Source organism: Typopeltis vanoorti, chromosome 17 (assembly GCF_054136105.1).
Source record: "Typopeltis vanoorti isolate ZY-2024b chromosome 17, IOZ_Tvanoo_1.0, whole genome shotgun sequence".
Classification (NCBI taxonomy): domain Eukaryota; kingdom Metazoa; phylum Arthropoda; class Arachnida; order Uropygi; family Thelyphonidae; genus Typopeltis; species Typopeltis vanoorti.
The window spans coordinates 74776802-74785774 of NC_143565.1; positions in this window are offsets into that span (position 1 = coordinate 74776802).

The window sequence follows — 8973 nt, forward strand, 5'->3', positions numbered from 1 at the left end:
ATGAGCTGTTATATTAGTCTAACGGTTTTCATAATCACTTATATTAGAGTATCGTTTCAGCAAACCATTTTGTCCTATTTTTAACTTGCTATATTGCTATTACCAATATAGCATGTTATCATATTATTTCAATGTAATGACACAGTCACATTTGTGAGTGCATCATGTGCAAAGGCGAAGTGCGGGTGGAATGTACAACTTTTTAATTTATATCATAAGTGAAAGACAAAGAACTGGTATTTGTCATTAAAGAAATAGCTCTGTCGCCAAAGATCTTTAAATGATTCAAATATCCTATTGAGAAGTTACTAGTAGAATATCCACTGCATAATTTGGGTACCGAATACAATTTCTGTAGTGTTGCCGTAATAATTAATGATTACTTTTTCAAAGTTACGTGGATAATTACGTTCTACAATAACCAAATGTTTATTTATTCACATTACTTGGATTTAGTAGATTTATTTCGAGATATAGTAACATATAAATTAAAAGAGTTTAACATTTGTATAATATTAATTCTCTTGACAAATGATTGATTTCTTGTCAGATATTTCTTTTCTACTGGAATAAAACTCTTTCAGTAATACCAGAGGTAGTAGAGGCAACAGATCTGAATGAAAAAAAAAAGAATGTATTCACTTAGATAAACTTTCAATTACCATGGGATTTAAACCAAACAGAACTGCAAGTGTAAAATTATATCTGGATAGTTGATGGTAATATCGCATGATTTGGCGAGATACAATACTATACATTCTGTTATCATTGAAAATAATACACGATTGGTATTAAAAAAGGGACAGAGAGAATTTGCGAAATTATGAAATTTTTCTGGGGGAGACAGGGACGTAACTAGCACTTTCTTCCACATTTCAAGATAACCGATAATTTTATACATCCAAATGCATAACTTCAACTTTTTATGATAAAGATAACAAAGAATAAAATAAAATATGCTAAAAGGGATTATCACATCAGTTTTCTCATACATATAATCGGCATAAAAATCCTAATTGGGATGCGAATTCAAATACCTTTTAAAATAAGAGAAATAATGAAACATTTACATCGTTATATAAAGAGGATGCATTTAAACATCAACTATACGCATTTTAATACGCATTATACTCATTTTAATATAGATATTTTAAAATTTGCCACGCGGAATGCAAGAAGCATGTCAATATAAGAATTAGAATTAGAAAAACAACTAAAAATTAAAAAAAATATATATATTTGATAACAGAAACAAAACAAATAAGGTGAACAAAAGATATAAATAATTTTACCAGGTTATATAGTGGAGTGAATCAACATGACAGAGCTTCTAGTGAAGTAGCCATTTTAATCGATAATAAATGGAAAAATATAATACGAAAGTACAATTTTGTAAATGATCGAATTATAACAATTAAATTAAAAAAACAGAAGCTACTCAATCATAGGAGTTTACCCCTGAAGAATGTAGAAAAGAGGAGTCTGAACAATTTTATGAGGAACTACAAAAATATTTAAATAAAGGAAATAAAAATGATTATATTATTATTATTACTATTATCTAAGACCTCCAGGGAGTCAAGGATTCATTGAGAAAGGCTATAAATCACTCAAACTAGCTGTCTTGCCTTCTCTTAAATTTATTCACACTAGATGCACTCACTACCCATAAAGGAAAACTAATCCACTTACTCATTGCTCTGTGAGAGAAAAGCCTAGCTTTTACCCCTTTCTTGACTGAGAACAACCTTAACTTCTATGGATGTCCCCGTGTTCTCTCCCCGCTTTCCATATAACGGAAAATTTTCATCAGACATTATTCTATAATACCCATTTAAGCGTTTATAGAACTCCATCATATCGTCCCTCTTTCTCCTGTTAACCGGAGTCTGCAGTCTACATACTCGTAGTCTCTCCTCATAATCTAAATCCCATAAACCAGGTATAATTTTATAACTCTTCTTTGCATCCTTTCCACGGCTTCTTTATGCCCTTGGAATCCGGGAGACCAAATCTGCGCTCAATAATCCAGGTGTGGTCTTATCAAAGCCTTGTAAAGAGGTGAAATGACATCCTTATCCTTGCATGTCAAGGTTCGTTTCAACATTGCAATTATTTTCTGATTGTATTTGCAATGTTTACTATCTGGCCTTTAAACTTCGAATTCCTATCCACCAATACGCCATGATCCCTTTCCTCCTCAGTTTCTTGTAGCATAATCCCGTTAATACTGCTGGAAATCTCATCACGCCACAGTACGTATGCATAACTTTATACGTACTAATATTAAACTGCTAGCCATTTTCGTTTGCCCAAATTTCCAACCTATTCAATCATTTTGTAAGTGCTGAATATCAGTAGCACCTCTGATTACCCTGCCTACCTTCGCATCATCGGCAAACAATTGCACTTTTGATGATAAACCCTGCTTGATGTCATTAATGTATAGATTGAGCAATAATGTTCTAAGGACTGAACCATGAGGTACACCACTGGTCACCTTATATTTGACAGATTCACATCCACTGTATATCACTTTTTGATGTCTGTCTGTCAACAATCCCCTGATTCAAATCAAGAGTTTATATTCCAATCCCGTATTCTCCAGTTTATGCAACAGTCTTTCGTGTGGCATCCTATCAAATGCCTTAGAAAACATCGAACATTATCATAGTGTATCCATTCCCTTTATCCAACTCGGCATTAACACTGTTATAAAATATGAGCAGATTGCTAAAACATAACGTTTCTTTAGTAAACCCATGCTGCTCCTTGCAGAGTATAGCTTGTTTTTCAACCCATTTCTGCATGCGAATTCTTACCAACTTCTCTAAAATCTTCACTACCACACCAGATATACTGATAGGTCGGTAGTTAGATACATCAGGTTTTGCACCACCCTTGTACAATGGAACGATCATACATTCCTTCCATTCCAGAGGTGTCATTCCTGAGCCTAGACTCAGGTTATACAAACATGTGAGAAGCCTAGCCAGTTCGGCTGAACATTCCTTTAGTAAACGGGCTGATATTCCATCTCTCTCTCCCTATAGACAAATTCTTATCTCGGTTATGCAACAGCTCTTCGACCTCATTTTCATGCCCCTCTTCATCCAATATAGCAGTAGCAATGTGCCCTACGTTACATACACCTGTTTGATATATCTTAGCAAAGTGAGCACTCATTATTTGAACAATTTCATTAGCTTCCGATATCTGAGTAATCTGCATTCAATAAATTTATTGTTTCACATGCATTAATTTTTTTACTTGCGTCATAAAGATGAAATTCATTTGGATTGCCTTTAGCTTGCATGCCCAATTTCTTTTCATACTCCGATTTAGCTTTCCGCACAATACTCGCTACTTTTCTGGCTTGAGAGTTATATATTTTATAACTCCTGTCACTCTTATTCTCACGATATTCCTTCCCCATCATCTTCTTCTTGTGGATCTCTTGCTTAATAAAGTTGCACATCCATTTCACTCCCAATCTATTTATTTTCGAAACTAGGGATACATTCAGTAGGTCGGTATTTCTAAGATTTTCCCCATTCAATAACTGATACCATGGGATCAAAGATAGCATTCTCTTAAGTTGATCATAATTTCTAGTTTTGTAGTTCAGCATGTAACCTGTTCTAATCGGAGCATCAATACAATTAGATACTTGCCAAGAAAACACAGCATGATCACCGTCGCCCACTGGTGATAAAATAGCCATATTCTTGACAGAGACTCCGTCTGACGCTATGAGCAATCCATCACTCCATGACCTCGAGTTCTTTCTTTCACATGCTGCTCGAGAAAGTTGTCCAGCAACAATTCAATAAATTCCTCTACTTTCTTCTCATGAGATTTCTATTCTACCTAATCAATGTTTGGAATTATACATTAATATGTATTAATAGAAGGAGATCCTAATACTTGAGTTGAAAATAATCCAATCCCAAAATGTCTTAGGAAAGTATGGAGAAATTTGCACGAATAACAACGGTCAAGGAATATCAAAATTCGATATTTTGAATAGTTTGAAAATAACGAACTCTATTTTTTAAAAATAATATAAATAAATATAATTGAAATAGCAGACGAACAAAATCTATAATTGGTTATATCATTACTAATAAAAAAATAACTCCATGTGTGAGAGACGTACATGTTTACAGCGGAAATGAAATATTTTCGAATCATTACTTAGTAGTTTCTAAAATAAATAAAATGGAGAATGAAGTAAATAAGGAAAAACAAGAAATAGAACAAGTACACAATGTACACTGCTTAGAAAGAAGTCAGCGGACACCATAGTATGTGGAACAAACAGCCATGGTGCCCACTAGACTTCCTTTCGCTGGGGCATACTTTGAGGCATACTTTGCACAAGCGTACATGCAGCGTCATTCTTTGACATCAACGGAAACTCCAGTTCATCCCACAGATGTTCAGTAGTGTTGAGTCCTATTGAACATCACGCAGTAACAGCAGCAGTCTTATGATACGGTGCATTGTCTTGCTGAAAGAGACAATGGTCAGTTCCGTAGAACACCACATAGTAGGAAGGATTGCATTGTCCAGAATGTTTAGATACCTCTCGGAGTTCAATGTTCGCAGCACCACAAACAGAGGCCATACCAAGAAAAACAGGAACATACCATCACACCGCCACCTCCGAATTTCAAAAATTGGGATTACGCAGTCTGGTAAGAGACGTCCTTCAGGCATCCGTCACACCCACACTCTTCCATCTGCTCAGTAGAGGATGTAGCGCCATTCTCCTAACACAGCTTTCTAAGCTTCCACATCCCATGTACACGCTATTTTCACCACCGAAGATGACGCTTCATGTTGGTTCGGGTAATGTAGAGCTTGTATATTGCGGTCGTACCATGGAAACCTATCTTGTTGAGCCTCTGTTCTGAATATTTTTATGCAGATTAGCGTTCAAATTGATGCCAGGAACTCCGCATTCAACTTGTCGGGGACGAATGACGGTTTTAGCATATTATTCTTCGTGGCATCCTACAGTCACATTGGTGAGTGTGGTTAGTGGTAGGTAGCACTTGCAGTTGACTCCCTGCTTCCATCTCATTATGCTGTTACTGACTGTTGACCTTTGATAGCCCAATTTGTCAATAATATCCGAACAGATAGGCATGCAACATGGCATCCTATCAAGGCCTCTTTCGAACTCTGTCAGTTCCCTTCTCGCAGCTATTTTGCCCGGAAATAGTTACATTGAATTGGGAGCATCATATTCCTCCAATTTATACTGCATACAAACACGTGACTCTTTAAAAGGCATGATACACCTTGCTCAAGCGGAGTATCCGTTAACTTCTTCCCTTTCAGGTAATCTTTTTTGGCTTTTTTAGGTAATCCTTTCAGATTACCTGAAAAAGCCAAAATCAAGAAGACGAATGGAAAACTTTGATAAAGATAATTCATAAAGCACCCTCTGAAGAAACATAAAATATTAAAAATAAAAACATTAAAAATTTGGAACGCAGATATAGAAAATGTGATAAATGAAAACCTAGCATACAAATGACTTATTCAAAAACACACAAAGGCAACCAAAAAAATATACAAAAACAAAAGAAATATAGCTAAAACCATATTACAGAAAGCTCACCAAGATTCATGGGGCAGATTTATTAATAAAATAGACGAGGTTTATGACAGCCTCCATAGCTCAGTCAGTATTGACGAAGCCCTTTGGTCGGAAATCGAACTGGGTTCGATTTCCGTCAGTGACTTGAGGAACTTTCATCTGATCTCTTTCGACGAAAGGTGAGTTAGCGTTTCACAAAGAGGTAGAGGGGGGAGGGGTTCACATAAAAATTCGGGTTTTTCTTAACCCAAAACTCCAGAACAAGCAAACCGGTTCCGTGAGCATACTGACTTAGGATACTCCTAGGATAGGATTGATCGACCTATTCAGTGGGATTTCCGGTTTCGAATGTAATAGGCCACTAGGCCTAATATGTAAAGGAAGAAGTTATACATAGCCTATAAAATATTAAGAAGAGTAAACAATAAGGAAAGAGATACAGCACAAGTTAACATACTACATGAGAACCAATGGATAGAACAGTATAAGAGTTTATTGTAAGTACCAAATTTAATAACAGAAAACAAGAATGAAGAAATTATTACTGATACAGAAGCAATTAAATTAGAAACACTAAAAGAAGGAATCAAGGTATCAAAAATAAATAAATAAATAAAATAGAAAATCAACCGGATTTGAAGGCATTAATACATTTATAATATTATTAACATACCGAAAACAACAAGTATCCAGTTAACAAGAGCTGTTGTCAATGCAATGCTGTATGCAGAGATGATCATATTACATTACAAGACAATGAAGATTATCAGTCTTTGAAGTAAACAAAATAAGTCAAGAAGACAGTTGAAAAATTTTAAAAAATAAAACAAATTTCATGCCATTTGAAGGTCAAGATCATGTGAGATCGAAAATAGTCATAGTTCGATGTACGAAAACAAAGTCTCAAGTTTCACTTATTTGAAATCTATTTCGCTGCTTATCTAACAATTGCAACACCACACTGAATCCTTTCTCGAACAAGTATGAAGAAGGAAGTTCTTAAAAGAACTGGGAGATGGACTGAGTCCTTGACTCTTTATCCAGTGATTTTATTGAGCTAAGAGCTCTAGTCATGGCTGGGTAACGGCAATAGCCGAGCCTCAGTTAAAACTTCACTGGCTACAGTATTGCTATTTGTTACTCTGGAAGTCCTAAAAAGGACTCTTCCCCCATGAAGAAGGAAACGCAATGAGCAATGAGCAGTAATTTTCTTTCTTGCTACAACTGAGGATTCTATGGTGTATCAGTACAAAATTAATATATAAAATATGTTTAATAAAATTGAAATTAAAAAAATATTTTTAGCTTATAAATATTATATGCAATTTTATTTTATAAGAAAATTGAAATAACTACTATTTTAGCTGTTTCCAGCTTTCTCCCATCCCTAAAACCTAGTCTCTTGCATTGCATATTTAGCCAGAATCTTTCATACGCATGCTGTTGAAATTGTACTTGAGTACAATTGTAATTGTACATTAAAGCGTCGCAGATAGTTTCCATGTGAGAGCCATCTAACTTCACTGTAAAGCCAAAGACGCTCAAATTCATCTTCATTTTAATGAAAAGTTTCCGAAAAATACGGTATTCAATGACTGCACTTCTATTTTATCGCTGCTTTAATAACATCATCCAATGTCTTATGTAGTCTACCGCTAAAATGTTTTGCAGCTAAGTGCTGTCTATGAAGAATGCCGTGAATTGTAAAGATATTTGGAAATGCTTCTTTTAAATGCGCTATAAATTGACGGTGACGACAATTATAGCTGGTGCTCCATCAGTTGCACTCGCAATGATATTTATGAAGGAATGTTTTCGGCATTAAAAAGTCTTTAAGAACCTGGAAATTTGCAGAACCTTTTGTGTCAATTTTCAGTTCTTTAGGAAATAGAAAGTCTTCCATAATTTCTTCATTATTATTTATATAAAGCACGTAGACCATTCACAAAGCTTCGTGGGCACGTAAAGTTGTCTTTGTCTCATTTGAGTTGCAAAGAAAATTCTATGGTTTTTAAATCATCCCAAAGTTTTTTTTTTTAATGTCCTTTGCCGTTTCGTCAGTTCTTGTTGATACTGAACTACTGCTGAGAGGAATTGACGACGTCATATTACTTTTACTCGGGCCAATCAACGTATCTGAAACTTCATTTATAGCCGGTAAGATAAGAGTTTCGCCAATAGGTGATAACTTTCCACATTTGTAACTAATTTTGAAAGTTTGTAAGACAAAACAAGTGTCCCTTCTCTTGTTGGTTACTTTGTTTTGCAGCCAACCCTGTAAGTCGAAAACGATTTTTAAATTTAGTCTTTAATTCGCGAAAGTACTCCACATCCTTTTTTTGCTTTATTTGGTTGCTTTGTTCTTAAGTGCTCAATCATTTCTTCGTTTGAGAACGTTTTTCACATATTTAGTACATTCGTAACTGCTCATTATTTATAGACGGAATAACTCCATATTTTAAATATTCGCTTGAGTTTTGAGGACACATTTTTGCACTCATTTCAATGGGCTACAGTGCTACACAATATCAACGAAGTGATCCACACGATACCACGGGCTACATGTAAACAGCTAACCATGGTTGTCGGATAGGCGTTAGGAAAGGTTGAAGATAAAACTCATAAAAGTAGTCTTTGCTGTTAAAATATCCCAAATTAATTATTTTCAATGTAGAAAATTCTTAAAAATAAGTAGCGGATAACTTTGAACAGTATTGCCAGACATACAACATTCTGACATTGTCGCCAAACATACAACGATAAATAGGGATGCTAGATTATATATGGACTTTTTTGCTTTTATTATATCATTAGTATTATAATGCTTAACGCTCCCCCTCGGCGTTCACAGCGCCCCCAGGAGGGGGCTATCGTCCAGGTTAAGAACCAATGTACTAGAGTATCTCTGCAGTTCACAATCGATTCAACGAAATGCAAAAGTAAGAAAGAATGATGAAAACAATTTCCATTTTAATGACTACAAGAAGAATAAATTATGCTTATGAGAGTGGCAGCAATCTGAAAAAAATCTCATCACCAACAATTGTGAGTTGCCATTGGAGTTTTCTTCAAGGATATTTTTGGAAGGATTAACAGTGCAAATCAGTTCAAGGATGGATTTCCTCTTTCGGTTGATTTTTATAATCATTTATTCCCTTCACTATTAAAGAAAGAACATCTTACGTTCCATACATTATTGTATATGTGAAAAACTTATACTTCTTTTATTTGATTTTTGAAATAATTCTCCAGTTTTTGTGATCGGCTAAGAATAATATTCACGTTTATCTACCAAAATACTCGATGATCACGTGTATTAGTAACACGTGATTTCCGGAAAGGAGGCACTCCTTCTAATGGCT